The sequence below is a fragment of the Papaver somniferum genome, chromosome 6 (assembly GCF_003573695.1).
Source record: "Papaver somniferum cultivar HN1 chromosome 6, ASM357369v1, whole genome shotgun sequence".
Lineage (NCBI taxonomy): Eukaryota > Viridiplantae > Streptophyta > Magnoliopsida > Ranunculales > Papaveraceae > Papaver > Papaver somniferum.
The window spans coordinates 158,754,097-158,763,659 of record NC_039363.1 but is presented as its reverse complement, the minus strand read 5'-3'; the positions used below and the strand labels follow the sequence as shown (position 1 = coordinate 158,763,659).

General features: G+C 39.1%; 1 long non-coding RNA gene across 1 annotated transcript; it reads left to right on the top strand.

The window, feature by feature from the left end:
* The first annotated feature begins 321 nt into the window (after positions 1-321).
* LOC113289898 lies at positions 322-2,382 on the top strand. Its single transcript, XR_003331225.1, has 2 exons — positions 322-1,594; positions 1,714-2,382. It is a non-coding gene; the product is annotated as an uncharacterized LOC113289898 (long non-coding RNA).
* The last annotated feature ends 7,181 nt before the right edge of the window (positions 2,383-9,563 follow it).

Genomic DNA, 9,563 nt, shown 5'->3' with positions numbered 1-9,563 from the left:
GCGGGAGAGGTATAGTTTCTCCCTAGCAAGACCCATCCGCTCAATTCTCACAGTATGTTTCTTTTCTCTCACGAGTCTTCCCTTACTCTCCACATCCGAGCCTATCTCTCATATATCACCCTCAGGTGCTATTAGTTTAATCTGCAACGACAATCGCAAGCCGCGTAATCTCTCTCAGCCGACAATCACACCAACAACCGCAAGCCACGTCATCCCCAGACGACAATTACACCAACAACCATAAGCCGCGTCATCCCTCCCATCCGACAATTACAATTACACCTGTGTTTATCGTCCGTAGTCGTTACCAGTACATCTCGAGACCACGATATCCGGAGTTCCCATTCTACTCTTATTCGCAACCATCCACAATAGTTTTCGAAGCTCCACCAACACAGTCTTAGCAACAAATCGTTGCCTCCCAACATCAGTAGAAGCTACAAGAGCAGCCGCAACCATTACCACCTTGAATCCGGAGAATATCTACACCAAGATCAACCCGGGTGATCTTTCATCGAAAACAAATTCCGAGGGTGTCAGGATTAAACAATATAAAGATGAGTTTCACCCTCTTCCTCCATCTCTCAATCAGATTGTGATTATTAATTGATTGTTAAAAAAATTTTCAAAAAACCAAATCTGTGTTGATTAGTTATTCTTGTTTAAATTTATTGCGAGTGTAATCTTTAAATCACTTCATTGATTTTGATACCTTTTCGATTCATGATTGGACAACATTTAGTCTCAATTTAGTAGAGAAGAGCCGGAACAGTGAGGAATTGATGCTCTCACACCAAATATTTGTACAAATTCCACGGAGAAGAGTTTCCCAGTGTTCAAACACTAGCTGTTTGTACAACTCTCTATCCGCTTAACCCATGATCAACGGTTACTTACGTATTTTATCTTCCAATCTTCCGAGCAGCTTTGTTCTTTTCGATCACCTAAGCCGAGTGATACTGGAAGCCGCCTCACCCTCCTCCGATTGCATCAAGCTACATCAACATTGCCTCCCTCTCATTCTCTTGTACACAACTACGTGGCTAACACAACAAAGATAAGTTTCTTTCTATATCTTAACGGGTCTATAGCTTTGATTTATAATCAAATCCTTCATTCGATTTATAATTGAAATTCAGATATGTGATCTTCAGTTCGTTATGAATTTTGCAGAGTTCTTTATGAATTTTACCAAATTTTTAGGGGTTTACAACTAAGATTTGATCAATGTTTCGATTCTTAATGACAATTAAATCAAACGTCTAATTTATTATCACTACACATCAATTTTGAACTTGACATACTATTGATATTTCGCATGATCTATACTTACATCCATGACTGAATATTTTCCCTAGCTGAAATGAAGCATTCAATGATGAACTGCAATAACTAATCAAGGAAATTTGGTTTCTATTCCCAGAATCGGTAACAAAGGTCTATTGAATGAAACTTCAACCTGCTGCCTAATGAGGACTACCAACTGATGTTTCAATAAATTGAAATCTCATAGAGAAGCATCACCTGTCGTCAACACTTGTGAAAGAATCAAGCTCAAAAAGGAGACTAAGAATTGCCTGGAATTGTCGTTCAGGTAATTGTACTTCAGCTTCACCTGTCATCATCAACCTGCGAGTAGCAGCTTATGTAAATCTCATCAGCGTCATTCAAGTGCATTAGCGCCACTTTTCCATCACCCTCTGATGCTCACAGGACCACAGATAGCACACTAAAATCGTTAACGAAGGATAAGAGAGGTGTCGGACGTATATGAAGAAACAAGAGAAGCAGCTAGAGTCTGTAAAGTTTTTGGGTCGAGTTTTGGTCCATAATATCCGCATTTACCAACAAGATAAGTTGCTGTTACGTTCTGTGAAGATTGTTGATGCTGTGATGATGTATTAAAAATGACGGAGGCCTAAATTGTGGCTGCTGATGGTGGAGATCAATGAGGATGCTTTCCCAGCGTGGCTACGAGTTGATTTGTTAAACATTGACTATTGTTGCCGCTAGGAGCCTACTGCTCTTTCTTTCTTTGGACTACCAGCTGCTGGACAAGAATTCTCCACAAAATACAGGCAAATTCCTACAAGTCTAAGCTCTCACTTCTTTTTGTTACATTTTCTTTTATATTATATCACAAAATTACAGTTGAGCTTGGCGGGATTTCATCCGAGCTTATTTAATATCCACACATGTTTAAAAACCTTCATCGTAGCTCTGGTAAAGCATTAGCAGTCTGGTAACTCCAGCTGCAGTAAGCCTTGAACTACAGATGTTGTGAGCGGATGTTGATTCATGTATAGCTCGATATAAAGAACCTCATGCATATATGGTTGATTAGCAAGGATAAGTATTATTTGTCTTTTAGACTTTTCTGGTTATATCTTGCAAATATTCAGTGATAGCTTTACTTTAAACTTTGATCTTGAATGAGATCTTTTACTTCTGTGAGCATTAAACTGTTGAACCTGATCTAGTGCTTCTTTTAGTATAAAGAAAGCTCATGTGTCAGTATCTATAGAGCTTGCACGTCCCGCTTCTGTCAAGAGCATGATGATATGTGACTGATATTGGTGAATAAAACGCACTAGTTAGTTTATGATTTTCTGCACTCGTGAATGCTAATCTTGAGTCTAGATCTTGTACATATTTTTTTATGCTGCAATTGACCTGATACCAAGAGACACCCGACCAGGCTGTGGCCAACAGATTTTATACTCACCATTACCTAATTTATCCTTGTGAATTCTTTCTCAAAACAATATGGATTGAATATTCTGAATCAAAAGATTCTTCAATACGTTTGCTGGCTGCAAAAGGGAAGAACCTAGATTAGTTTTTAAACACAAAATTTTGAAACCTAATGCAACAGTTGTAATTTTATAGAGTCAGTTCGACAGGGTTTTTTTGCGCTTTACTTCAACTGATGATGGGGAAAAAAAAGGATGAAGTACGTCCAGAAATCTTTGAATACATAATCATTGGAGATACCGCAACAAGTTCATGATTAGTTTCTATTTGAACACGAGCTGAAGCATATGAAACTTCTCGTTTGAAAGACAGAGCAGTTCCAAAGTAGGTGACGAAGGCGCTTACTAATGAAATGAGGCATCTTCTGCGCGCTACTGCTTTGAAGTTGCAGTCCTCAAGCTGCAAGAAGTGAAAAGAAAAGTCGTTGATTAGTGTAAAGTGATCTCACGAGGCTCCTTCAGAGCTTCATCTAATAATTTTACACAACCTGACCTCATTAGCACCACTAAGTACCATTCTTCTTCTATCGATGACACACCTCCATCCTTCATCCTTAGTTGTGACCAGCTCAGCTAGCGGCGACACCGTCAGTGCTTCTCACATCTATGATACCACCAGTATGGATCCTAGAGAAGAAAACTAAAAACAAAGCACAAGTACCCCTGCTCCGAGAAGACGAAAGCTTTTTACCAGCACTCTACAAAGATAAGTGCCCACTACCTTTGCTTGATTTTTACTGGACGCTCATCTGAATTCTCGGATTAAAAACTTAAGCACACGACTTATGCATATGAGCCTGACCGAACCTATTGTAGTTATATTTACATCCTTCATATCTGTCCATTTTTGATAAACTTCTTAGAATGCATGGCAAATCTGTGGCAGAATATTTATGTGATGACACCCTTTATGAATGGACAGTTTAATTTGGATCACATAATGAGTAATTTAACTTAGGTCATATTTAACCATATGCCTACTGCGTTTAGTTATCGAAATTTCCAAGGCTGTTTTAGGCTCAAGCTCATTGTTAGATGTCAATAAAGTTATATCTAGTTAGCAATTTTTCTGCATGATCTGCGTTTATATAATTTTGAATCCATTTCGCTAACCAGTATCCTAGGGCAGAGATATAAGCTAGCCTTGAAATGTATGATAGATAAATTCATTTGACTTCGAGTCTTGTGCAGCCATAAACGTCCGGTATACCCTTGGACTAAGACTCTTCCATTACTTTATTTTATTTGAACATACCAAGGGATGAACGAATTATCGTAATCCTTATGTTTGAAAATTAACTGTTTATGCTTTCTCAACTCATACAGACCATGACTACTTTTCCATTGGATTCCATCTTAGTCAAAACCATTTTATTGTGCATGTTGTGATGATTTATTTAATACACTGGAATCATTTACATTGTAACACTGCACTATCTAGATTAAATGAAAAACTTTAGCTTTTCCCCTGGAATACCTGCACCGCTCAGCAACATCAAATTTTTTCGCAGGTTATATATCAGTATGCTCACTGAATTTCACGTTTATATTTTTCCTAGAATGAAAGATGCGGTTGACCTCGCCATTATCGTATACGCATCATCCCACATATTTAGTAGATAATACATGGATTAGCACTTACTTGTGTATTAATATGTCGAGCTCCATGAAACTTGCATATGTCATCCAATCGCATGTCATCTTACTAATTTCACTAAATATACATTATCCGCACCATCTTGTATTGAACTTTAGAAATTTGAATATGATAATATCATGAATTGTTAATAGTCATGATTACAGTTGAGTAATGAGAGATGAGAAAAGGTGGCCTCGAATGCATCGTGAGAAATGAAAAAGGCTACAAGTACAACCCATGAAATGAAAAATAGCTCCGAGCATGGCTAGGCTCCGTGCATGGCCAATGAAGTGCACTAATAGTCCAAGAAAGGACTAGGCTCCGTGCGTGGTTTTAACTGAAGTGCACTAATAGTCCAAGAAAGGGATAGGCTCTGTGCGTGGCTTTAACTGAAGCGCAGTAATAGTCCAAGAAAGAGCTAGGCTCCATGCGTGGCTTTAACTGAAGCGCACTAATAGTCCAAGAAAGGGATAGGCTCCGTGCGTGGCTTTAACTGAAGCGCACCAATAGTCCAAGAAAGGGCTAGGCTCCATGCGTAGCTTTAACTGAAGCGTACTAATAGTCCAAGAAAGGGCTAGGCTCCGTGCGTGGATTTAACTGAAGCGCACTAATAGTCCAAGAAAGGGATAGGATCCGTGCATGGCTTTAACTGAAGCGAACCAATAGTCCAAGAAAGGGATAGGCTCCGTGCGTGGCTTTAACTGAAGCGCACTAATAGTCCAAGAAAGGGCTAGGCTCCATGCGTGGCTTACTGAAGCGCACCAATAGTCCAAGAAAGGGTTAGGCTCCGGAAAAGGCTATGAGTACAGGCCATAAAATGAATAAAAACCACGAGTATGACTAGATTGTATAAAAGCCTCGAGTATGGATGAAGCGAATAAAAGCTCCGAGTATGGCTAAATTGAATGAAAGCCCCAATCAATCCCCGAGTATGGTAAATGAATAAAGCCTCAAGTATGACTAGGTTGCGGGTATGACCGATAAAATGAAAATAGCCGAGCAATGAGATAAGATGGCTCTTGAATGCACCATGAACTGAAAATAGCCACGAGTATGGCTGAGTGATGAGAAATGAAAAAGGCGGCCCTGAATGCGCCATGGGAAATAAAAAAGAGTGGCTCGGAGTGTACCATGAGAAATGAAATACTAAAAATAGATAGATAGCTCGAATGTGCCATGAGTTAAGTCGGAGCGATGACACAATCCGGTCATGAGTAAGGCTATAAAAAAAGGTGCATGCATGGCTTCGTTAACTATGTGACAAACGAAAACCTCGAATGGATAATTGCATAGGCTCCCTCAATAGTTGAAAATCATAGTGGCCCTGACTAAAAAAAAATAAGGCGTGTCATACTCGATTCCAAAGACGCAAACGCTAATTCATGTTCATGGTTATCTACCACGTCTCGAGCACATTTAAAGAGAAAAATAATATGAACGAAAGAAAGAAATAAAAATGTATGAGGAGACTTACCTCCATAAATCTATCATCACTCCTTGAATCCTTGCACGAGAGGCGAGCAAGTCAAATACCATATATTCGTCCGCCAACTTCACTTATTTAAGCGCGTCTAATAATTCCGCGTACTATCTAACCAAGTTATTACACAGACTCGTGCACATAAGTATAGCACCAACTACTCGTCCGCCTCATTTTTAAAAAAAAGGTGGAGGGAACACCAAAGGAATAACTACATTAAAACTTTAAAACAAGCCAATATTTAAATTTCAATAACAAAAGCTTAAACAAGGAATAAAGCATTCCATTTAAACACAACTCGGATATATTAAACACAGATACGATTAAGGAGGGCGCAACATATAATGCTACTTTCCATTTAACATATTTCAAAGTACATTGAGAGCAAGGCCTTCAATGTGCCTTTGACAACTTCAAAATACATCATATGTGTTTAGATAAGGCCACGACGGCCGCCAACAGAAACTAAGGCGGAACTTAAATGTACATACACATATGCTAGTTCACGCTTATAATAGTTTATCTCATCTAGATCGTTGATAAATAATTTAAATATTTGCTCGCAAATGTCATTTCTCTCGCTTGATAAGGGAGCATGTTGAGCGCCTAAAACATCCACACACATATTCATACCCTGCAAATACAACACTTGGCCTGTTTAGAATGAATCCTCAAATTCCTACGAAGCGGATACATCTGGACATAATTGCTTCAAGAAGCCCTTCACTTGCACACTTATTCTAGGAGGAGCGCAGGATGCACTCATTCGCCTTCCACTTGAATACTTAAATAAAATTTCAGAATCATATGCTTAAGAGGCGCGTAGGTTGCACTCATCTTCCCTTCACTTGAACACTTATTATAGAAGGCGCGCAGGTTGCACTCATCCGCCCTTCATTCGCACAATTATTCTGGAAGGCGCATATATTGCACTCATCCGCCCTTCACTTGAACATGTATTATAGGAGCCTCGCAGGCTGCACTCATCCGCTATTCCACTTGAACACTTAAATAAAACTCTTATACTGAGCATTCATCCACCCTACAGTTTTCAAAAGGGAGAAAGAGCGTGAAAGCGACAAATTAATGAAACTTCATCACTTACCCAAAGAGAGGATTCATCCTCCTTAGCATATCCTAAAGAGTAGGAGTCGATATATACACTGATATACAAGTCTACTGGTCATGTGAGAGATAACTAATCACAAAGATGCCTACTAAACGAAAAACTTACCATTTTCATGAAACAATGAAGCATTTACATTTACGCGCACCTATTCTCTGTAAGAATATATATCCGCTTAAGCTAGCCGATCGATATGTAACCACTTAGATGTTGTAACTGAAACCACTATCTGCAAGCCGCCTTTTCATACATCATGACTCTCATATACTTGCGTCTCATTTGGAATAGCTATATATGCAAGTGCGTAAAGCATAATTTACCCGCCATATATGATTCAGAATCTATTTGTTGTGGCACTCGGGGACTGCATTATAAAATGTCAATACCTTCTATATCGCCCGCAACTTTATCACATATTATGCTAATAATACCTTGCACCTACTAGGATGCAAATGAGAAACCCATTACTGACATAGAATAACCTTATTGGATTATTATTGGAACACGACAAACATTGATCTGAATGATACTCCTGGGGACTCAGAATTGTGGATATAAAATATTCATCGTATTTTACCAACTTGCATAGAGGATGCCAATTGATTCTGCGCGAAAGGACGCCTCATCTTCTTTGATCCGAAAAAAGGAAGCAAAGTTTAATAACCTTCTGATGAGGTTCGTCATCAGGAAGAAGCTCTTAGCTCCTCCTTATCCTCCCTTTCCTCCGGAGCCTCGACTTTAACTTCGTCTAAAAGTTGGAAGTTTATCGACTTATCCTTGGATAAAACCAAATGATCTCGAAGATCCTTATCACTCTTATTCATATCTTTGAAGATACAAGACTCAGAATAGCATGTGTTGCCATGAATGAGAAAACCATTAAGCGCGACCACTTCTTCCAGCACTGAAGTCGCCTCCCCCCAAAGCAAATAAAACATGTAAGGATCAATCATCCAACGATCAAATAAACGCACCAAATTGTCATGATCTCAGCGGACATCTCTATACCGAGAGGATGTTATGGCGTCATGTATGCCCCAATAACGCATCATTTCCCTCATGATCGGGGTTGGAGTATATGTAATCCACCTAAGATTCCCAAGTGGGTAGAGATTCAGCGGACGAGAAAAGTGCGATTTTCGGAAAAACATAGTCTCCCTGTGAGCTGCTAGGCGAGATATCTCCTCTAAGGCGGTTACCGGGGACACATCCGCCTGAGGACAGATAAACCAACCATCATATGAGGATGGGGGGAATACATGAGGGTTCAACATGCGCGGATGTGTTCGTCTGAAAATTCCATCAGTTGCATCCGCTAATTGACAAATCAACATGTGACTGTTGACCTGGCCTACGACCAGTCAACAGTCAGGGGACTAATGTTGATACGTGAAAATAATTATCCTTAGAAAAGGAGTCCCCTTAACCTATTAAATATTCCTTTTAGGATAGAGAGACCTGGGGATTAGACCTAACCCACAAGGTTGGGATAGCTCTAGCCCATAAGAGAGAATGTTGGTTTAGTTGGGCCTTAATCCAAGAAAAAAGGAAAGCCTCTTAGGGTTTAGTAATAACTTAAAGGAAAGGAAATGGTAGTTTTGTAATATATTGATCTTACGAGTGCTTCTTCATAAGAGAAGGAGGAGAGATTATTATAAAAGGAAAGAAATGATATATAGAAATACATTCTTGTTTGATATATTCTCTCTCTTTACCTCTAAGGGGATGATGGGCTTGCTGTGGCTTGAACTTGCTTCTCCTTCCCACTTTTACCCTATCAACAGTTGGCATTCGTTTCAGGCTCACGAACGTCCAAGTCTTCTATAGGAAACTCTAGGGTTTTCACTTAAAAGTGTCTCTCTCTTGATTGAAACACATATATATATACTTCTTGTATGTGTTCATCCTCTTCCTAGAAAATTATTTTTATGGGAACCTGAAAAAGCGAGGGTCTAACAACACCACCCAATATTTCGCTTAGCAATCTGTATGGACAAACAAGAATATACTTTTAAAAGAATCAGCAAGACTCAATCAATTAAAAGTATATCAACGATTTTATATATCTCTTCTTGATTTGATTTACTCAAGCAAGAACTGTGAGTTCTAATCAAATACAAGGAATAACTTGGATGGTACCAAAGACCAATATCCAAGGATCAATCAATATCAATCAACAACCAAAGGTCGGATGTCTAATTGATTGATTCAAATGCACAACTTGTATTATTTCAATTATATAAACAATATAATGCGGAAATAGAAATAACACAGACACCAGAAATTTTGTTAACGAGGAAACCGCAAATGCAGAAAAACCCCGGGACCTAGTCCAGATTAAACACACACTGTATTAAGACGCTACAGACACTAGACTACTCCAAGCTAATTTCGGACTGAACTGTAGTTGAACCCCAATCAGTCTCCCGCTGATACAAGGTACATTTGAACTCCCTACGCCTCTGATCCCAGCAGGATATTGTGCACTTGATTCCCTTATCTGATCTCACCCACAATTAAGAGTTGCTACAACCCAAAGTCGAAGACTTGACAATAAACAAATAT